Source organism: Chiloscyllium punctatum, chromosome 13, assembly GCF_047496795.1.
Source record: "Chiloscyllium punctatum isolate Juve2018m chromosome 13, sChiPun1.3, whole genome shotgun sequence".
Classification (NCBI taxonomy): domain Eukaryota; kingdom Metazoa; phylum Chordata; class Chondrichthyes; order Orectolobiformes; family Hemiscylliidae; genus Chiloscyllium; species Chiloscyllium punctatum.
The window spans coordinates 78,193,576-78,217,500 of record NC_092751.1 but is presented as its reverse complement, the minus strand read 5'-3'; positions in this window follow the sequence as shown (position 1 = coordinate 78,217,500).

Below are 23,925 nucleotides of genomic sequence, written 5' to 3'. Positions count from 1 at the left end.
TCAGTGCCTCCTCTGTTGAGTCTTCTGGCAGAAACGCTTCCTCCGATTCTTCTGTAGGAATACTTCCTTTGATACTTCTGTAAGAAACACATTTTTCTGTCATTGATACAATTTTTTTTAGATGTTTTTTAAGTATACGGATGACTGTGATAGTCAGTTCCTCTCTCAAGAGAGCTGAGGGCTCTTAGATTTGGCGAATGGCAGTTAGCTCTGGAGTCTTTGTCCAACTGCCTCTTTCTTCTCTACCCTTGATGACATAACAATATTTCTTACATTGGATTGGTCCTACGTTGTGAAAACCTATGTTGATTTAAATACAATAGGTTTTTGGCATCAAAGTACCTTGTTTAAATTGATTGGCTAAATTTAAAAAAACTGTTGTCTTGATTATAAAAAACTGCTGCTTGGCCTACTAACTGTATGGCCTTTCGATGCAAATGTTTCTGTTTAGCTGCTCTCTTTTTCTGCAAACTTTAAAACTGCTCACATCCATTAAAAACATCCATTTTAACTCTAAGCACTGAGAAAAAAGCGTCTTTTAAAGGGACCATGGAATGCTGTCTCCCCCACCTTTTACAATTTTACAAACACCAAATTCTAACTTCCTGCCTCCCAACCTACAATTACTCTACCCAACTTTAAACAATTGTTACATATATGCAGGAAGATACAGTGGAATCTGTTTTGTCACTACAGTCTGTTAAAAGCCTGGAGAAAATGGTCTCAGGAGCCTTAACACTACATGCCGTGACATCTTGATAGGTATTTAAAGGGAGGCCGAAGGGAGCATGTCAGTATTCACAATCAGTATTTGGGCAGTATGTCTTTATTTAATGGCCTCCCTGGAGTGTATCAGAAATTAGAACAGATTCTTGTGAAGTTTATAAGCATTTACCAGCTGTCCCCTATAATGTATAGTATTTTCAGTGGGCACACGGAGTGTTCCATTATTTAAACTGAAAGTGTGTCAGTTTTTCTATGACTCGTAGATAATTTATTGGGGATTCTTAGGGAGTGTGTCAAAATTTAAAATGTGTCTCTGCAGAAAACATCTGTCCTTGGTGAGGGTGTCAATATTTACAGAATATTTACATATTCTACTCTGGGCTTTGCCGGACATGTATGAGTAATTGCAGAGGATCTCTGGGCATGTATCAATACTTACAATAGTGGGCTGTACCAGTATTTACAAGACCATGTGAACTGTGCTAATATTTTATGGACACTTATTTAGAGAGGTTTTCTGGGAATGTCCCTCCATTGTATTTTCAGTAATGGTGATGTTACAGATAATTATACAAGTTTTGGCATCATCTGCAACTCCTCAGATACTGAAGCAGTCCATGGCCAATTGTAGTAAGACCTGGGCAACATCTTGGCTTGAGCTGATAATTAACAAATTTCATTTGCACCACGCAAGTGCCAGACAATAACTGCCTACAACAGCACGGTGGCACAGTGGTTAGCACTGCTGCCTCACAGTGCCAGAGACCTGGGTTCAAATCCCGCCTCAGGCGACTGACTGTGTGGAGTTTGCACATTCTCCCCGTGTCTGCGTGGGTTTCCTCCGGGTGCTCTGGTTTCCTCCCACAGTCCAAAGATGTGCAGGTCAGGTGAATTGGCCATGCTAAATTGCCCGTAGTGTTAGGTAAGGGGTAGATGTAGGGGTATGGGTGGGTTGCGCTTCGGCAGGGTGGTGTGGACTTGTTGGGCTGAAGGGCCTGTTTCCACACTGTAAGTAATCTAATCTAATCTAAACAGAGGAGAATGTAACCATCAATCCTTGACTTTCAATGACATTTCCTTCACTGAATCCCCACCAGCAACATCTTGGGGTTCACCATTGACCTGAAATCTAACTGGACTAGTGATAAAAATATTGTGTTGCAAGAGCAGATGAGAGGCTAGGAATTCTATGGGAAGTAGTTCATTTCCTGAGCCCTCAAAGCCTGCCTACAATTTACAAGGATAAGCCAGAATTGTAATGGAATACTCCACGCTTCCCTCATGCCCCTAAATGCTATCCACAAAGGTGGGTGGAAGAGGAGAACAACCTAGGCTTAAGTGCCACCTGCTTCCAACCCCACTTGCATACAAATTCTGTTGAGGCCAGTGTTCATCATAGAACATAGAACAGTACAACACAGGAATGGGCACACCATATAGTGCCGAACATGACGCCAAATTAAATATATCCATTCTGCCTGCCCTTGGTCCATATCCATCCATTCCTTGCATTTTTATGTGATTATCTCAAAGTCCCTTAACTGCCTCTCTAAATTATGTCTAAAATATTTGCCTCTACCACCACCGCTGGCAGTGCATTGCAGACTTCTACCACTCTGTAAAAATAATTTGCCCCTCACTCTCCTTTGAACGTCTCCCAATCACCTTAAATGCATGCCTCCTAGTTTTAGACATTTCAAATCTGGGAAAAATATACTGATTGTCAATCATATTTTTACATCTAATAATTTTATAGACTCCTATCAAATCTTCCCTCAGCCTCTGCCACGTCAGAGAAAACAACCTGAGTTTTTTCTAGCCTCTCCTATAGTTCATACCTTCTAATCCAGACAGCAGCCTGGTCAACCTCTTCTGCACACTGTCCAAGCTTCCACATTCTTCCTGTAATGTGGCAATCAGAACTGAATGCAATATTCCAAGTGTGGTCTAACCAAACATGACATCCCAACTCTTGTACTCATTTCTCTAATCAATAAAGGTGAGCATGCCATATGCCTTCTTTACCACCCTATCTACTTGTGTGGTCACTTTCAGGGAGCCATGGACTTGAACCCCAAGATCTCTCTGTACATCAATGTCGTTCAGGGTCTTGCCATTAATCTGTGTACTTTTTAAAAACATTTGATCTCCCAAAGTGCAGCACCCCACAGTTACCCAGATAAAGCTCCATCTGCCATTTCTCCAAATATATCTGCAACTGATCTATATCCTGCTGTATCCCTTGACAAACTTCAACACTACCCCCAACTCCATTGATCTTTCTATCATCCACAAACTTCATCCAACTAATTTATATATCATAAACAGCAGAGGTCCCTGCAGAACACCATGAGTCATGGACCTCAAGCAAGAAAATAATCCCTTCAGCAACTACACTCTGCCTTCTATGGGCAAGCCAATTATGAATCTACACAGCCAAGTCATGGTGAACCCCATGTATCTTAATCTTCTGGATGTGCCTACCATGAGGGGCCTTTTTGAAAGCCTCCATCCTCATCGATCATTTTTGTCACCTCCTTGAAAAATTCAATCAAATTAGTCAGACATGACCTGCTCCACACAAAGCCATGCTGATTCTCCCTAATTAAGCCATTCTATTCCAAATGTACATAAATCCTATCCCGAGGAATTCTCTTCATTAGCTTCCCAACTGCCAATGTGAGACTCACTGGTCCATAGTTTCTTAGATTACCCATATTTTTCTTCTTGAACAGAGGAATAACGTTAACTATTCACCAGTCCTACAGAACCTGTCCAGTAGCTAGCGAGGATACAATAATCTTGGTCAAGGCCCCAGCAATCTCCTTTCTTGCCTCTTTGAATAACCTGGGGTAGATATTATTTGACACAGGGGAATTATCCACGTTAATGCTCTTCAAGAGATTCAACAACACTTCTTTCTTGATCTCAAAATGACCTTGCATATTATCCCTCCTTGTCCTTCCTCCTTACTCGAATATGCCAGACATGAATTCTCATCAGCAGGTCTTTAAATAACTTCCACATGTCAAATATGGACTCGCCAATAATACTACCTCCCAATTAACACTTCCTAGTTCTGGCCTAATACAGACATAATTTCCCAGCCTAATTTAGTACCTTCCCACAAGGTCCTAACTTATTCTTATTCATTGCTATTGAAAACTTAAGGAGTTTCCACAATGCTCTCCTACTTTAAGGTCAGTCACCTGGTCAGGCTCCTCAGCCAATACAAAGTCCTCTTGTTGGACTATCCACACACTGTTTCCAGAAACCCTCTTAGAACCACCTAACAAATTTTGCACATCTAAGGGAGTCCCAGTCAATTTTGGGGAATTTAGAGACTCCCACTATGACAACCCTGTTTTTATTGCATCTTTCTGTAATCTGCTGACATATTTGTTCCTCGATGTCTTGGTGGCTATTTGACGGGGGAAGGGGACCGTCTATTATATAAGGAGAAAGTGAGGACTGCAGATGCTGGAGATCAGAGCTGAAAATGTGTCGCTGGAAAAGCGCAGCAGGTCAGGCAGCAGCCAAGGAGCAGGAGAATCGACGTTTCGGGCATGATATATATAATATATATAATCCTATCAGAGTGATTGCACCCATCTTATTTTTGAGTTGCAGCCATATTGCCAAGAATGAAGGAATGTAGACATCGGACATTTCTGATGGAAATCTTTTAGCAAGCCTACTTAAAGTTGTTATTTAATAAGATCAGAAGGAAAATTCTAATCCCACAATAACTGAGGCTTTTTTAGGAGAGTGTTGTTATAAATGTGTAACGTAAATGGATAACGAACAAACTCATGTTAGGATTGTGGATACAGTTGCCAAATTAAAATCAGAGGATTTAACTACTTTCCAATGAAACCGCCATCTGTTAGTGGCAGGGGCTGAATCATGTCAGTGCTGGAATGTTCTTAATAATAGTGACGCCTAAGATCAGGGAAACTTGCTAGCAAGAAGAATGAATAATGGATGTAAATCTCAGTATTGAAGTGTGGCTGTGTATGATGTATTGTGGGAGCTCAAAGATTGTGATAAGGATGTCTGGCAAAAATGAGAACAAGAACACCCACGGTTATCCATGAAGTCGAGAAGTGTGGTGTTGGAAAAGCATAGCCTGTTAGGTAGCATCCAAGGAGCATGAGCTCTTCATCAGAAATGAAGGGGGAGCCCAAGGAGGCTAAGAGATAAATGGGAGGGGGGTGTGGGGCTCCGGGAAAGCCAGCTGGGAATGCGATAGCTAGATGAAGGTGGGGGGGTGATGGTGATAGGTTGGCGATGATGGTGGAGCAGGTGGGTGGAAAGGAGATGGACAGGAAAGACAGTTCAAGAGGGCGATGCTGAGTTAGAGGATTGAATCTAGGATAAGGTGAGGGGACATGTGGAAACTGGTAATATCAACATTGATCCCATGTAGTTGGAAGGTCCCAAAACAGCCTCTCCCGCGTACCCAACCAGGTACCCTTCCACAGACACACTCATTTGATTGGCTGAACTGGTCCTCAGTTTCAACAATTTCTTCTTCCAATACTCTCATTTTCTCCAGACCAGGGGTAGCTATGGGCACCTGCATGGGCCCCAGCTATGCCTGCTCTTCGTCAGGTACGTGGAACAGTTCATCTTCCTCCACTACATTAATGACTGTATTGGTGCCAGCCCGTGCTCCCACAGCTACCTGGACTATACCTCTGCCCACCCTGCCTCCTGCAAAAATGCTATCCCTTACTCCCAATTCCTCTGCCTCAGCTGCAATTGCACTCAGGAGGTCCAATTCCACCATAGAACATCCTAGATGGCCTCCTTCTTCGGGGACATCAATTTCACCTCCCATGTGATCAATGATGCCCTCCAGAACATCTCCTCCATTTTCCACACCTCCGCCCTTGAAACCCACCCCTCCAATCACAACAAGGACAGATCTCCCCTGGTCCTCATCTTCCTCGAACCTCCAATACAATGCATCATCATCTGCCATTTCCGCCACCTACAAACTGACCCCACCACTAGGGATATATTTCCCTCCCCACCCTTATCTGCATTTGGGAGAGACAGTTCCCTCTGTGACTCCCTTGTCAGGTCCATGCCCCCGACTAACCCACCCTCCACTTCCGGCACCTTCCCTTACCACTGCAAGTCGTGCAAAAGCTGCACGCACACCTCCCCCCCTCACCTCAATCCAAGGCCCTAAAAGATCCTTTCACATCCAACAGAGATTTAACTGTACTTCCACACATAGAGTCATAGAGTCACAGAGATGTACAGCATGGAAACAGACCCTTTGGTCCAACCTGTCCACGCCGACCAGATATCCCAACCCAATCTAGTCCCACCTGCCAGTACCCGGCCCATATCCCTCCAAACCCTTCCTATTCATAAACCCATCCAAATGCCTCTTAAATGTTGTAATTGTACCAGCCTCCACCACATCCTCTGGCAGTTCATTCCATACACGTACCACCTTCTGCGTGAAAAAGTTGTCTCTTTAAATAACTATCAACGGTCGTGTAAAAGAAGAAAACTACTGCAAGATATTAGTTTAGAATCTGGCTCTTAAAGCTTGATAAAAATTTACCTCATAATTGAAGAAGAAAAATTAAGTCAAAGGATAGAAGTTAATTCTGCTTTTCGTCAGCATAATGTAGTATTTCTACTGTGTTTAGTTTGAGGAAAGAGTCCTTAGTACATAGTAGAAGAGTCATACAGACGTACCGCATGGAAACAGACCCTTCGGTCCAACTCATCCATGGCGACCAGATATCCTAGATTAATCTAGTCCCATTTGCCAGTACTTGGCCCATATCCCTCTGAACCCTTCCTATTCATACACCAATCCAAATGGCTTTTAAATTTTGTAATTGTACCAGCCTCCACCACTTCCTCTGGCAGCTCATTCCATAGACCCACTACTCTAATCTAGAAACCACATCATCCGACGACATTTCTGCCACCTTCATAGAACTAGAACATAGAAAAATACAGCGCAGTACAGGCCCTTTGGCCCTCGATGTTGCGCCGATCCAAGCCCACCTAACCTACACTAGCCCACTATCCTCCATATGCCTATTCAATGCCCGTTTAAATGCCCATAAAGAGGCGAGTCCACCACTGCTACTGGCAGGGCATTCCATGAACTCACGACTCGCTGAGTAAAGAATCTACCCCTAACATCTGTCCTATACCTACCACCCCTTAATTTAAAGCTATACCCCCTCGTAATAGCTGACTCCATTTGTGGAAAAAGGTTCTCATGGTCAACCCTATCTAAACCCCTAATCATCTTGTACACCTCTATCAAGTCACCCCTAAACCTTCTTTTCTCCAATGAAAACAGCCCCAAGTGCCTCAGCCTTTCCTCATACGATCTTCCTACCGTACCAGGTAACATCCTGGTAAACCTCCTCTGCACCCATTCCAGTGCCTTCCTATAGTATGGCAACCAAAACCGCACACAATACTCCAGATGCGGCCGCACCAGAGTCTTATACAACTGCAACATGACCTCAGGACTCCGGAACTCAATTCCTCTACCAATAAAAGCCAGTACGCCATATGCCTTCTTCATAGCACTATTTACCTGGGTGGCAACTTTTAGAGATTTGTGTACATGGACACCATCATCCCTCTGCTCATCCACACTACCAAGTATCCGACCATTAGCCTAGTACCCCATCTTCTTGTTACTCTTACCAAAGTGAATCACTTCACACTTACCTACATTGAACTCCATTTGCCACCTTTCTGCCCAGCTCTGCAGCTTATCTATAGCCCGCTGTAACCTGACACATTCTTCCTCACTGTCAACAACTCCACCGACTTTCGTATCATCCGCAAACTTGCTCACCCAACCTTCTAGTCCCTCCTCCAGGTCACTTATAAAAATGACAAACAGCAATGGTCCCAAGACAGATCCTTGCGGAACACCACTAGTAACTGCACTCCAAGATGAACCTTTACCATCAACTACTACCCTCTGTCTTCTTCCAGCCAGCCAATTCCTTATCCAAACCTCCAACTAACCATCAATGCCATACCTCCGTATTTTTTGCAGTAGCCTACTATGGGGAACCTTATCAAATGCCTTACTAAAATCCATATACACCACATCTACCGCTTTACCCTCTCCCGCTTTATCCTTAGTCACCTTCTCAAAGAATTCAATAAGGTTTGTGAGGCACGACCTGCCCTTCACAAAACCATGCTGACTATCCTTGATCACATTATTCCTATCCAGATGTTCATAAATCCTATCCCTTAAAATTCTCTCTAAGACTTTGCCCACAACAGAAGTGAGACTCACTGGCCTATAGTTACTAGGGTTATCCCTACTCCCCTTCTTGAACAAGGGAACCACATTTGCTATCCTCCAGTTTTCTGGCACTATTCCTGAGACAATGAGGACATAAAAATCAAGGCCAATGACTCTGCAATCTCCTCCCTTGCTTCCCAGAGAATCCTAGGATAAATGCCATCAGGCCCAGGGGACTTATCTATTTTCACCCTTTCCAGAATTTCCAACACCTCTTCCCTACATGCCTCAAAGCCATCCAATCTAATTAATTGTGACTCAATATTCACATCGGCAACAATGTCCTGTTCCTGAGTGAATACTGACAAAAAGTATTCATTCAGTGTCTCCCCAATCTCTTCAGCCTCCACACGCAACTTCCCACTACTATTCTTGACTGGACCTATTCCTACCCTAGTCATTCTTTTATTCCTGACATACCTATAGAAAGCCTTTGGGTTTTCCCTAATCCTACCAACTAAGGAATTTTCATGTCCCCTCCTTGCTGCTCTTAGCTCTCTCTTCAGATTCTTCCTGGCTACCTTATAACTCTCAATTGCCCCAATTGAACCTTCACGCCTCATCTTTACATAGGCCGCCCTCTTCCCTTTAATAAGGGATTCCAATTCCTTATTAAACCACGGCTCCCTCACACGACCCTTTCCGCCCTGCCTGACAGGTACATACTTATCAAGGACACTCAATAGTTGCTCCTTGAACAAGCTCCACATATCGATTGTGCCCTTCCCTTGAAGCCTACTTTTCCAAGCCATGCATCCTAAGTCATGCCTTACCACATCATAATTTCCCTGCCCCCAGCTATAACTCTTGCCCTGCAGTGCACACTTATCCCTCTCCATCACTCGATTAAAAGTCACTGAATTGTGGTCACTGTCCCCAAAGTGCTCACCTACCTCCAATTCTAACACCTGGCCTGGTTCGTTACCTAGAACCAAATCCAGTATGGCCTCACCAAACGGACCCCACCACCAGGGATATATTTCCCTCCCCACCCATTTCCGCTTTCCGCAAAGACCGTTCGCTCTGTGACTACCTGGTCAGGTCCACGCCCCCAACATCCCACTCTCCCTTCCTGGCACCCACCCCTGCCACCACAAGAATTGCAAAACCTACACCCACACCTCCTCCCTCACCTCTATCCAAGGTCCCAAAGGAGCCTTCCACATCCACGAAAAATTTACCTGCACATCCAACAATATCATTTATTGTATCCGTTGTTCTTGATACAGTCTTCTCTACATTGGGGAGACTGGACGCCACCTAGCAGAGCACTTTAGCGAACATCTCCGGGACACCTGCACCAATCAACCTCACTGCCCTGTGGCCCAACATTTCAACTCCCCCTCCCACTCTGCCGAGTACATGCAGGTCCTAAGCCTTCTCCACTTCAACCCCAGGGCATCAATGTGGACTTCACCAGTTTCCTCATTTCTCCTTCCAATCTTCCAGCTCAGCAATGTCGCCATGACCTGTCCTACCTGCCTATCTTCCTATCCACTCCACCCTCCTCTCTGACCTATCACCTTCATCCCATCCCCATCCACCCATTGTACTCTTTGCTAACTTCCCCCACCCTCCTCTCTGACCTATCACCTCCATCCCCACCCCCATTCACCTATTATACTCTATGCTACTTTCTCCCCACCCCCACTCCCCTCTCATTTATCTCTCCACTCTGCAGGCACCCTGCCTCTATTCATAATGAAGGGCTTTTGCCCGAAACGTTGATTTTCCTGCTCCTCGGATGCGAGCTGACCACTCTAATCTAGACTCTGGTTTCCAGCATCTGCAGTCCTTGTTTTTACCTAGAACAATGTTGTATGTAACTGCCAGGCTGGAAAGAACAGAGCAGGATGACTGGCTATGGAAAGGTCAGGATCATATTTGCACACAGACCAGAGGTGTTCTGCAAAGCGGTCACACAGTCTTCGTTTGGTTTCTCCAATGTAGTGTAGGCTGCATTGGATGCAGCACAGTGGTTTGGCACAGTGGTTAGCACTGCTGCCTCATAGTGCCAGGGACCTGGGTTTGATTCCCGCCTTGGAAGACTATCTGTGTAGAGTTTGCACATTCTCCCTGTGTCAGTGTGGGTTACCTCTGGGTGCTCCAGTTTCGTCCCACAGTCTAAAGATGTGCAGGTCAGGTGAATTGTCTACGCTAAATTGCCCATAGTGTTAGGTTCATTAGTCAGAGGGGAAATGGGTCTGGGTGGGTTACTCTTTGGAAGGTCGGTGCAGACTTGTTGGGCCATAGGGCTTGTTTCCACACTGTCAGGAATCTAATCTAATTGAATACAATATACAACTTTGGATGAGGTACAGGTGAAATGCTGCTTCACCTGGAAAGATAGTTTGGGCTCTTGGATGGTGAACAGGGAGGAAGTGAAAAGGCATGGTTCTGCATTTACAAGGAAAAGGGGAAGAGGGGAGTGGTGTTTATAGTTGAGGACTAGGGTAGCTCAAAGGGAACGATTCTTACAAAATGGAGACAGAGGGAGGGGAAGATGTATTTTGTGGTGGTGCTCTGCTGGAGTTGCCTATTTCATAAATACTGTCCCTGCTACACTTCACATCACCTCTGATGAACAAAGAACAAAGAAAGGTTACAGCCCAGGAACAGGCCCTTCAGCCCTCCAAGACTGAGCCAATCCAAATGTACTGTCTAAACCTGTCAGTCAATTCCTAAGCATCTGTATCCCTCTGCTCATGCATTTGTCCAGATGCATCTTAAATGAATCTAACGTGCCTGCCTCTACAACTTCTGATGGCAACGTGTTCCAAACACCCAGCACCCTCTGTGTGAAGTACTTGCCACGTGTATTCCCCCTTAAACTGTCCACCTCTCACCTTGAAAGTGCGACCTCTCGTTATTGAATCCTTCACCCTGGGAAAAAGCTTGTCTCTATCCACCCTGTCTATACCCTTCATGATTTTGTAAACCTCAATCAGGTCTCCCCTCAATCTCCTTTTTACTAATGAAAATAAACTTAACCTACTCAACCTCTCTTCATAGCTAGCACCTTCCATACCAGGCAACATCCTCGTAAACCTTCTCTGCACCCTCTCCATCCTTTTGGTAATGTGGCCACCAGAATTGTACACAGTATTGTAAATGCGGCCGAACCAATGCCTTGTACAATTTTAACATGACTTGCCTGCTCTTATACTCAATACCCCGTCCAATGAAGGCAAGCATACTATATGCCTTCTTGACCACTCTGTCCACCTGTGTAGCAACCTTCAGGGTACAATGGACCTGCACTCCCAGATCTCTCTGCCCATCAACTTTTCCCAAGGCTCTTCTGTTCATTGTATAATTCGCTCCAGAATTAGTCTTGCCTAAATGCATCACCTCGCATTTGTCTGGATTGAAAACCATCTGCCACTTTTCCACCCAACTTTCCAGTCTATCTATATCTTCTGACAGTCCCTGAGCTTTCTGCTACTCCACCAATCTTTGTGCCATCTTCAAGCTTGCTGATCATACCAACAGTGCCCTCTTCCAGATCATTTATATATATTACAAACAACAGTGGCCCCAACACTGACCCCTGTGGAACACCACTGGTCACCTTTCTCCATTTCGAGAAACTCCCTTCAACTACTATTCTCTGTCTCCTGTTGCTCAACCAGTCTTTATCCACCTAGCTAGAACAGCCTGCACACCATGTGACTTCACTTTCTCCATTAGTCTACCACGGGGAACCTTATCAAATGCCTTACTAATGCCCATGCATATAACATCAACAGCCCTTCCTTCATCTCTCAAGTTGGTCACTTCCTCGAAGAACTCTATTAAGTTGGCAAGGCACGATCTCCCCTGCACAAAACCGTGTTGCCTATCACTGATAAGCCTATTCTTCTCTAAACATAAATAGATCCTATCCCTCAATACCTTCTCCAGCAATTTTCCCATCACTGACGTCAGGCTCACTGGTCTGTAGTTACCCGGAATGTCCCTACTACCTTTCTTGTACAGGGGGACAACATGAGCGACCCTCCAGTCCTCCGGCACCCCACCTGTATTTAAGGATGCCACAAAGATATGTGTGGGCCCCAGCTATTTCCTTTCTCGCCTCCCTCAGCAACATGGGATAGATCCCATCCGGTCCTGGGGATTTGTCCACCTTAATAACCTCTCGCCTACCCAACACATCTTCCCTACTTATGTTAACATGATCCAGACTAATCAAACGTCTATCTCTAATCTCAACATTCATCATGTCCCTTTCCTCCCTGAACACTGATGCAAAGTAATCATTCAGAATCTCATCCATTCTCTCAGGTTCGAAGCCTTCCTTCGTGATCCTTTAGTGGACCAATCCTTTCTCTAGTTGCCAGCTTGCTTCTTATATAAGAATAAAATGCTTTGGGATTCTCCTTAATTCTGCTCGCTAAAGCTATTTCATGAACCCTTGTAGCCCGCTTGATTCCTCGTTTAAGACTTGTCCTACCCTTCTGATATTCTCTTCTTAGTTGCCCAGACCTTATGTATGCTTCTCTTTTCCTCTTGGCTAGTCGTACAATTTCTCCTGTCATCCACGGTTCACGAATCTTACCCTTCCTATTCTTTGCCTTCAACTGGACATGCCTATCTTGGACTATCTTTATCCTGTCTTTGAAAGTCTCCCACATCTCAAATGTGGACTTCCCTCCAAATAGCTGTGTCCAATCCACATTTCTGAGCTCCTGCCTAATTTTGATATAATTGGCCTTGGCCCAGTTTAGTACTCTTCCCTTAGTACCACTCTTTTCTTTATCTACGAGTATTCTAAAACTTACAGAATTGTGGTCACTGTTCCCAAAGAAATCCCTCCCCCCTGCAACTTCTACCACCTGGCCTGGCTCATTCCCCAGTACCAGGTCCAATATGGCCCCTTTCCTTGTCGGACTATTAACATACTGCTCTCGAAAACTCTCCTGGACGCTTCTTACAAATTCTACCCCATCCAGACCTCTGATGTTAAGTGTATCTCAGTCAATGTTGGGAAAATTAATATCTCCCATCACCACTACCCTATTGCCTCTATATCTTTCCATAATCTGTTTACCTATTTGTTCTTCTACGTCCCGCCCACTGTTGGGAGGCCTGTAATACAGCCCAAAAGTGTAACTGCACCCTTCTTATTTCTCAGCTGTGCCCATAATGCCCCAAGACCTCCATAGTGTGCTCCTTTAGCACAGCCGTGATATCGTCCTTGACCAGCAATGCAACTCCACCCCCCCTTTTAGTTCCCTCCCTGTCCTGTTTGAAACACCTATATCCTGGAACATTTAGTTGCCAATCATATGCCCTTCCTTCCACCAAGTCTCTGTGTTTGCAATAATGTCATACTTCCAGCACCAATCCAAGCCCTAAGTTCATCTGCCTTACACACTATACTCCTTGCATTAAAGTAGATGTATTTCAGGCCACCAGTTTTTTTTGCAGTCATCTGCTCTCTGCCTATTCTTCCCTTTATTAATGCTATCTTCATAATTCTTACTGTCTCCAGTTTCCACCTCACTGCCTACTTGTTTTCTCTTCTGGTTCCCAGCCCCCTGCCACATTAGTTTAAAACCTCACCAACAGCAGTAGCAAAAACTCCCCCAAGGACATTGGTTCTGAACTGGTTCAGATGTAGACCATCCATTTTGTAATAGTCTCACCTTCCCCAGAACTGGTATAAATGTCCAACAAATCTGAACCCCTCCCAGCTACACCATCTCTCAAGTCACGTGTTCATCCTGCCTATTTTTTCATTTCTACCTGGCTAGCACTGGTAGTAATCCCGAGACCTTTGAAGAGTCATCTAGATTGGAAACAACAGCATGCTGTCTCTCCTTGGATACTGCCTGAACCACTATGATCTCTAGTACTGTTTGTTTTTGATACAACTAAGAGGGAAATTGGAGTTTTGGAAATGCTTTGAATAAAACTGCTGATGATATCTTCTAAAATCTGGGATAGCTCATACAAAATAGGGTAGAGTCTAACAATGGAGGTCAGCTTTTCCTTTGTTCAGAAATGAATTGCAGTACAAAGCTCTTATTTCTGTACAGGAGGAAGCGAGGCTGTCAATATAATTACATCCAGGAGTTTTGTTCCACCCCCTTTAAACCAGCAGTAAGTCACAACTAATTAACGCACCCTGCTTGAAGTAGAATGGATCAATACTGTTTTGTTTTTCAGATAATTGATGATGCTGAAGGCTTTCGCCAATGACTATGGTGTTCTGAACCTTTCCGCAGACTTTCAACATTGTAACCACGATGGACCAGGCAAGACCTCCTCAAAACATTTCAAGGAAGTTTCCCAGACCGGACTTTTCTAGTTGTTTAAAGCAGGTGTAATGTGGGTAATCCAGGAGGGATGGAGCTGACCCAACTACTCAGTTTCAAACAAAACACAATTTATTTACAAACTACTGAATGAAATACAAACAAAAAAGATATTATTAAGATATTATCTTAATCTATCTGAAAACCCAGTTGACTCTATCACAACTTAATGATGCTGTTCCAAATACTCACAACATTCCCATAAACACACCCTTGGCCAAAAAAAAAGGTGAAACCAAATGCATGGTTCTTATAGGAGGGATATAGGAGGTTTCTTCCCAACTAAAAGTTGACCAGCAGCTTCAAACTGACTGCTTGCTAAAACCAAACCAAACCAAACCCTGAAAGAGAAGAATTGGCCACACCCCTATCATTGTACAAATGTTTTAAAAGAAAGACTAAAATGCTTTCTCAAGTAGATATTTCGAGACATATCAGAACCTCTGCTTTTAGAACATAGAGTCATAGAGATGTACAGCACAGAAACAGACCCTTTGGTCCAACTCGAATATCCCAACCGAATCTAGTCCCACTTGCCAACATCTGGCCCATATCCCTCCAAACCCTTCCTATTCATATACCCATCCAGATGCCTTTAAATGTTGCAATTATACCAGCCTCCACAACCTCCTATGGTAGTTCATTCCATACATGCACCATCCTCTGCATGAAAAGTTGCCTCTTAGGTCTCTTTTATCTCTTTTCCCTCTCACCTTAAACCTATGCCCTCGAGTTCTGGACTACCCCACTCCAGAGAAAAGACCTTGTCTATTTACCTTATGATATTATGATATCATAAACTTGCCCTTCATGATATTATAAACCTCTATAATGTCATCCCTCAGCCTCCAATGCTCCAAGGAAAACAGCCCAGCCTGTTCAGCCTCTCCCTATAGCTCAAATCCTCCAAATCTGGCAATATCCTTGTAAATCTTTTCTGAACCTTTTCAAGTTTCACAACATCCTTCTGATAGGAAGGAGACCAGGTTTGCATGCAATATTCCAAAAGTGGCCTAACCAATGTCCTGTACAGCTGCAACATAATGTCCCAACTCCTGTACTCAATAAGGTAAAAACAAGGACTGCAGGTGCTGGAAACCAGAATCTAGATTAGAGTGATGCTGGAAAAGCACAGCAGGCCAGGCAGCATCCGAGGAGCAGGAAAATCGACGTTTCGGGCAAAAACCCTTCATCAGGAACCTATACTCAGTACTCTGACCAATAAAGGAAAGCATACCAAACACCTTCTTCACTATCTTATCAACCCGTGACTCTACTTTCAAGGAGCTATGAATCTGCACTCCAAGGTCTCTTTGTTCAGCAACACTCCATGAAGTGTATAGATCCTGCTAAGACTTCTTTTCCCAAAATGCAGCACCTCGCATTTATCTGAATTAAACTCCATCTGCCACTCCTTGGTTCATCTGATCAAGATCCTGTTGTAATCTGAGGTAACCTTCTTTGCTGTCCATTACACCTCCAATTTTGGTGTCATCAGCAAACTTGCTAACCATGCCTCCTATGTACAAATCCAAATCATTTATATAAATAACGAAAAGTAGTGGACCCAGCACCGATCCTTGGATGCTGCCTGACCTGCTGTGCCGTTCCAGAGTTGCATGATCAGAGAAGCTGGAACTGATCTCGTTGACAAAGAGAAGATCAAGGGGAGATTTGAGAGACGTTTCAAAATTCTGAACGGTCTGGCAGAGGAAGGTCATCTGAGACCTCAGGGAATGGTAAGTCTGCCCTTATTGAGGGACAGCCCAGGCTTAAGGAACCGGTTGTCAAGGTAACAAGCCATGGGCTAAGGCAGAGCCAGCAGGTTTTGGAAATGATGATGGAAGAGGGAGGACAGCTGCTTAGAGGCAGAGGATCGAACCAGAAGGAGAGCTTGTGTTTCCTTTAAGCACAGGTGAGGCGAACAAGGGATACACGGAAGATATTCCTTTCTGGTAGCTTATTGCTCATTGCTGTCATAAACGGGAGCCTTGGACAAGCAACTGAAGAAGAGCAAGCAGGCCTGGGAGGAATGGAGAAGGGAGCAGAGAAGCTGCCATTAGGACAGTCACTGGAACTGAACGGTGTGTTGGGGGCACACAAATGTAATGTCATTGGCAAAGGATGCACATGGAGATAAACATTTTAACACAATGAGTGGGAAATTCATAGAATAACGTCATGGCAAATCAGTGTGTGCACATGCATGTACCAGAGAGAGAGAGAGAGGAAGTTATCATCTTCAAACATAAACCACAAAGTCTTTGTTTGAAAACGATGGGAGGGGGTGGGATGCAGGTTGGGGGAGGGTAGAAAGGAGAGGCGAAGGAAAATGAGTTAAAAAAATATAAACACCTGCAGATGCTGCAAATCTGAAACGGAAACAAAAGTTGCTGGAAAAACTCTTGCAGCATCTGTGGAGAGAAAACAGAGTTAAGTTTTGGGTCCAGTGACCCTTCTTCAGAACTGATAGTAGCTCAGAAAAAGCTTTACCCAGTTGCCGCTGGCTAATCCACCTGGCCTTGCACCCAGAATCAGAGTTATACAGCACGGAAACAGACCCTTCAGTCCAACCAGTCCATGCCGAACATAATCCTAGTCCCACCTCTCTGCCCCTGGCCCACATCCCTCCAAGTCTTTCCTATTCGTGTACCAATCCAAATGCTTTTTAAATGCTATAATTGTACCCACATCCACTGCTTTCATCTCTGAACTGCAGAAGGAAACTGGAGTACCCAATAGAAACCCACACAGACATGGGGAGAATGTACAAACTCCACACAGACAGTTGCCCGAGGATGGAATATGAACCTGGATCCTGGGCTCTGTGAGGCAGCAGTGCTAACCACTGAGTCACCATGCCACCCTTATTTGGATATTCAGACAGCCTGTGACAGGCAGGAGAGGCAGAGCATCCTTGGGATGGCCTGTATATTGCTGCTTATTTTGCAAACACTCCGTCCCCAGTCGGTGAGGGAAACCAGGGTGAATGATGCAAAGTCAGCCTCCAAAATACCTTCCCCCCAGTTATAAAGGATGATACATGATTGTGGAACTGCACCGAGAGTGGCCTGCATGATAGACCCTGAACTAATCAAGGATGAATCAACACAGTGACAGAAGCTGTGATACTGCTCATAGACGTGCATTAGAGCTCATCACTAATGGCTGCGTTGTGAGGACACGGCCCCCAACCTGAGGGAGCATATAGATCACACAGTGCACAGAGCAAACTACTAATCAGTCCCCACCCTCTCACTGCCCCATCACAATCAATCCAGCAGCTGCCTTTCACTTGTATTTTGTCTGCTGTTTGTTTATAGCCTGTTAGTTTTTTAATGGTCCCAGCAGATCGAATTGAGGAAGCTTAGCTGTGAATTAAAGGGCTTTTACACTGAGAGCAGTGATTGAAGAGTCAGGATCCTACTGGCTAGAATCCATTAATGGAAACGAGCTTGGCTCCGAGCACCCGTCTCTCATGGAGAGGGGCAGACATTGACTCTGGGACTGCATTTGTCGGCACCACAACTACAAGACGCCTCTCCCCTCCCGCCTCCCATGTGATTACAGTGCCTGAGATTGAGGCAACTGCATCAAAGGATGGGAGCAAAAAAACCGAGTGCTTTACAAATGCTTTAATTCATTCAAATCTTAGGATCACAATTTGCTCAGTGGGTGACACAATGGCTCAGTAGTTAGCACTGCTGCCTCACAGTGCCAGGGATCCTGGGTTCAATTCCAGACTCAGGCGACTGTGTAGAGTTTGCACATTCTCCCCGTGTCTGTGTGGGTTTCCTCTGGGTGCTTTGGCTTCCTCTTACAGTCACAAAGATGTGCAGGTAAGGTGGATTGGCCCTGCTAAATGCGGGGTTACGGGAGAGGGTGCAGGAGTGAATTGGATGGATGCTCTTTGGATAGTCAGTGCAGACCTGCTGGGCTGAATGGCCTGTATCTGCACTGTAGGATTCTACGCTCAATGTTCCACACCCAACATTTGTTAAATAAAAAGCAAAAAACTGCAGATACTGGAAATCTGGAACCAAAACAGAAAGTGTTGGAGAAACTCAACAGGTTTGGCAGCAGCTGTGGAGAGAGAAACAGATTTAATGTTTCAGATCCAATATGGATCTTCTTCAGCACATCTTCAAGTGCTTCTCTCTTCGTCTTGTGAATGCTACCTCCCTCCTACTACTGACCCCTCACCACCTCCTGCTACAGACTTCTCACTGACACCCTCCCTCGATCTATCACTACCTTCCTCCTTCCCCCGGCCCATCACTGACTTCCCCTTCCCTCTCCTGACACCTTCCCTTCCTCGACAGATCTCACTCCTTCACTACCTCCCTCCCTCTCCTAATTCCTCACTTATTCCCTTTGTCTCCTGACCCCTTACTGCTTCACTCTCTCCCTCTCCTGACCCTGTACTCCATCCTTTTACCTACCTTTCCTTCCACCCTTCTTGACTCCCCCTCCCCCTCCACCTCACTAGTGCTCTCTCTGCTCAGGAGTGAGTGGCTGAAAGGGATTAGGAACAGGATAAGCAGGCAAGTCGGAAGTGGGCTGGCGAGTGGGGCACTGAACTGGGAGGGAGACACCGAGTGACATAGGGTGGCACGGTGGCTCAGTGGTTAGCACTGCTGCCTCACAGCACCAGGGTCCCAGGTTTGACTCCAGCCTCAGGCAATTGTCTGTATGGAGTTAGCACATTTTCCCCGTCTGTGTGGGATTCCTCCCACAGTCCAAAGATGTGCAGGTTAGGTGAATTGGCCATGCTAAAGTACCCATAGTGTTAGGTGCATTAATCAAAGAGAAATGGGTCTGAGTGGGTTACTCTTCAGAGGGTCAGTGTGGACTGGTTGGCCGAAGGGTCTGTTTCCACTCTGTAGGGAATCTAAGCTAATCTAGTAGACAGAGGAGATCATTGGGGGTGCATAGCAGAATGGAGAGAGGGAGGTACTGTGTCTCTGGGTCATTCTGGGAATCCCCTCCCTAAAATTATTGTAGGTCTATCTACAGCATGTTAACTGCCACTGTTCAATTGGCAGCTCATCACCACCTTCTTGAGGGTAACTAGGGACAGGCAATAAAAGCTGGTCCAGCCAGCGATGTCCAACATCCCACCAGTGAATGAAAAAATAAATTTGATGCTGCACAGTAAGGAGTTTGCTACAGTTTGGCATTAACACAATCTGCTGGTTGCACAATTAGGGAGGATTAGATTACTTACAATGTGGAAACAGGCCCTTCGGCCCAACAAGTCCGCACCGACCAGCCGAAGCACAACCCACCCAGACCCATTCCCTTACATTTACCCCTTCACCTAACACTACGGACAATTTAGCATGACCAATTCACCTGATCTGCACATCTTTGTGATTTTGGAAGGAAACCGGAGCACCTGGAGGAAACCCACGCAGACACGGGGAGAATGTGCAAACTCCACAGTCAGTCACCTGAGGCGGGAATTGAACCCAGGTCTCTGGTGCTGTGAGGCAGTAGTGCTAACCACTGTGCCACTGTGCCACCCACCAATCCTCTGAATAGCTTGTGTAAGATAACAGTGTTACTGGTTACTCTCAAAACTGATTCTCCTCACATCCAGAATGATTGGTTTAACAGTTAAATCATCTGGCGCAATCACTGATCCACAGAAATGGATATTGCTGTGACGAGATAAACCTTTAATTGATGTTTAAACACACTGAAACCATTTACTGAAACAAAATGCCAGAATCAAATAAATGTGGTGTTAATGCTGAACTGTGATACATTATCATGGATATATGTTAATAACTATTGTTAAACTTCCTCAAGCCAACACAAGTCTTTGTGTACAAAGTAGTTATTAACACACTGCAGTGCTGCACTGAGGTCTGGACTGTGCAGCAGTGACATGCAACAATATTGGAGTAATTCCACAAATAGTGCCTCCTGCATTCCCTGGATTCAACCGGAAGACTGTCAAACTTACATGGGCATCCTTCTGCACTCAGCTGTGGAAGCTCTTGAAAACCCAACTCCTGCACACTGTGTCCCAGCTAGCTGAAAAGAGATCTCCCCAGCCAGGCTCTGATTCCCCAAAACTCAAACGGTCAGTTTCCTCAAAACTCAAACAGCCAGTATTCTTGGGAAGACAAAGCAACCACTACAAAGACTCTCTCCTCCTGAAGAGCAGCAGTATTGACCTTATTGACTGAAAGAAGCTTCACACCAAATGCTCAGAATAGCAACAACTTGAGGGACATGTTGCAGCCTACTCTCCAGATGCTACCAACTCATAGGACAGTCCTTCCCCTAGTTCCCAAATATCTGAGACATAGAAAATCAACCTGTGTTCAGGCACATGAAGGACTACAGCAGGAACCTGTGACCCAGAGTGTACATCATTCTCATATCATGGTACAGCCAGTGATCGGCTTATTATCTACTTGTGATTTGTGGCTGTAATGTATTTCAATTCAAATTGTAAATTAATTACGACTGCATCTTTATGAAGTGAGATTATTCCTGCATCTGAAAGAGCTGTTGGTGGTGATAGTAATTCAGAATGGTCAATGTTGGCACAAAATGATTTATGTTTCTTGTCCAACTTAAATCTGGGCAGTAGTGGTCTTGTAGCATAGTGGCAGTGTCCCTATCTCTGAGTCAGGAGGCATTGGTCCACATCCCACCTGCTTCAGCTGTCTGAAATAACATCTCTGTCCAGGTCAATTAGAAACTATCAAAACCTTGGCACTGTATTAATAGAGTGATACAAAGATGTTTGCTAAAATTTCCATACACCGACCATGAGACACGTGCAGTGTTGCATGGAATTACGTGACATCAAGTAAGGAAGGGGTGGGGATAGGGCACAGAGTAGATGTAAAGTTGGGAGCAAGGTCCAATCAGATATAGAAGGAATGCTAGGACAGGCAAGTAGGCAGAGAAAACCTGGTCAGGCTAAGGCACATGTGATGTCTGGAGAGGCTACGTTGTGTCTGTTTTGTTGCAAGGAGCTTGTCTGGTAAAGTGGATAAACTTAGAGCATTAATGAGCATGTGAGAATATGGTATTGTTGCAATCTGTGAGATATTGTTGAAGGAAGAACAGGACTGACAGCTCATCAATCCAGGGTATAGAAGTTTCAGGAGAGATGGGAGGATGGTAGTAAGATGGGTGGGGCATTGTATTATTGATGATAGGAAACCATTACCACAGTAATGTCTGAGAATGATCTTCAAATGAGGCCATCCAGGGAGACCTTAGAAAAGGAGCGATTACCTTGGTGGTAGGTCTCCCAACAGACAGAGGGAGGTAGAGGAGCAGATACATCAGCAAATCAGAGAGATGTGAGAGCAATAGAGTTATAGCAACAGGGGATTTCAACTTTGTTAACATTAACTGGGATCACCTTAGTGTGAAAGGATTATTTAAGAAAGGTGGTAAGGAAAAGCCAGGGAATTATAGACCAGTGAACTGATATCAGTGGTGGGTAAGTTGTTGAAGGAGATTGAGGGATAGGATTTACATGCACTTGGAACAGCAAGGACGGATTGGGGGCAGTCAATCTGGCTGTGCGTGTGGGAAATTGTATCTCACAAACTTGTTTGAGTTTTCTGAAGAAGTGACAAAGAAGATTGATTAAGGCATTCAACAGGTTCCTCATGGTGGACTGGTTAGGAAGATTAGATCAGGGTGGCATGGTGACACAGTGGTTAGCACTGCTGCCTCACAGCGCCAGAGACCCGGGTTCAATTCCCGACTCAGGCGACTGACTGTGTGGAGTTTGCACATTCTCCCCGTGTCTGCGTGGGTTTCCTCCCACAGTCCAAAGATGTGCAGATCAGGTGAATTGGCCATGCTAAATTCCCCATAGTGTTAGGTAAAGGGGTAAATGTAGGGGAATGGGTGGGTTACGCTTCGGCTGGTCGGTGTGGACTTGTTGGGCCGAAGGGCCTGTTTCCACACTGTAAGTAATCTAATCTAATCACATGGAATCTAGGGAGAATTAGCCAACTGGTTACAAAATTGGCTTGAAGATAGGAAACAGAAGGTGATGGTGGAGGGTTGTTTTACAGACTGGAGGCCTGTGACCAGCAGTGTGCTGCAAGGATCAGAGCTGGGTCCACTGCTTTTTGACATTTATATAAATGATTTGGCTGTGAATATTGGAAAAGCATCACCCTAGCCAGGTCCTGGTTAGTAAGTTTGCAGATTATACCAAAATTGGTGATGTAGTGGAAAGTGAAGGCTGTTATCTCAGAGCACAATAGGATCTTGATCAAATTGGACTGAGGAGTGGCAAATGGAGTTTAAATGGAGATAAATGGGAGGTGTTGTATTTTGACAAGGCAACCAAGGGCAGTTAATGGTAGGCTGTAGGGAGTGTTGCCGAATAAAGAGATCTAGGGACGCAGGTGCATAGTTCCTTAAAGGTGGAGTCACAGGTAGACAGGGTGGTAAAGAAGGCTTTTTGCATGCTTGCCTTCATTGGTCAGTGCTCTGACTATAGGAGTTGAGATGTCATGCTGCAACTTTACAGGACACTGGTGACACCACTTTTGGAATGCTGCATTCAATTCTAGTCGCTTTGTGATAGAAAAGATTTTGTTAAACTTGAAGGGATTCAATAAAGATTTACAAGGATGTTGCCAGGATTGGAGGGTTTGAGCTATTGGGAGAGCTTGAATAGGCTGGGGCTGTTTTCCCTAGAGTGTCGGAGGCTGAGGAGTTACCTTATAGAGCTTTATAAAATCATGAAGGGCATGGAGAGGTTGAATAACCAAGATCTTTTTCTCAAGGTAGGGGAGTCCAAAACTAGAGGGCACAGGTTAAGGGGAGAGGGGAAAAATTAAAATGGTCCTGAGCACAACTTTTTCTTGCAGAGAATGGTGCTCCCAGAAGAAGTGGTAGAGGCTGTACAATTTCAAAAGGCATTTGGATGGGTAACATGAATTGGAAGAGTTTAGAAGGATATGGGCCAAATGCTAGCAAATAGGTTTAGATTAATTTAGGATATCTGGTCGGCATGGTTGAGTTGGACTAAACGGTAGTTTCTTTGCTGTACAACTGTCTGACTCTATAATTAGATATGGTGGAATTTTAAAATACATCCTGGAAAGCTTTTTATGTCAGTACATAGATAGTCTTACTAGAGATGAGGCAGTGCTAGACTGAATCCGAGGAAATGAAGCTGCTCAGTGATTGACGTTTCGGTGGGTGAACATTTTGGGAATAGTGACCATAACTCTTAAGTTTGAAACTCATTCTGGAATGGGATAAGGATAATGCAGAAGTATCTAAACTTGGGCGAGGCCAATTTCAATATCATGGGACAGGATCTGGCAAATAGACTGGACCAGCTACTTGCAGGTAAGTCTACATTTGGAAAGTAGGAGTCTTTTGAAAGTAGTATGGTCAGAATTCAAGGCCAGTAAGAGTGAGGAACAAGGGCAGTGTGTCCAGGCAACCCTAGATGTCAAGGGATATTGAGCGTTTGATAAATAAAAAGGAGGAAGCATATGTTAAGTATAGTATGTTAAAACAGGGGAGACTCTCCAAAAATACAGAGAGCATAGG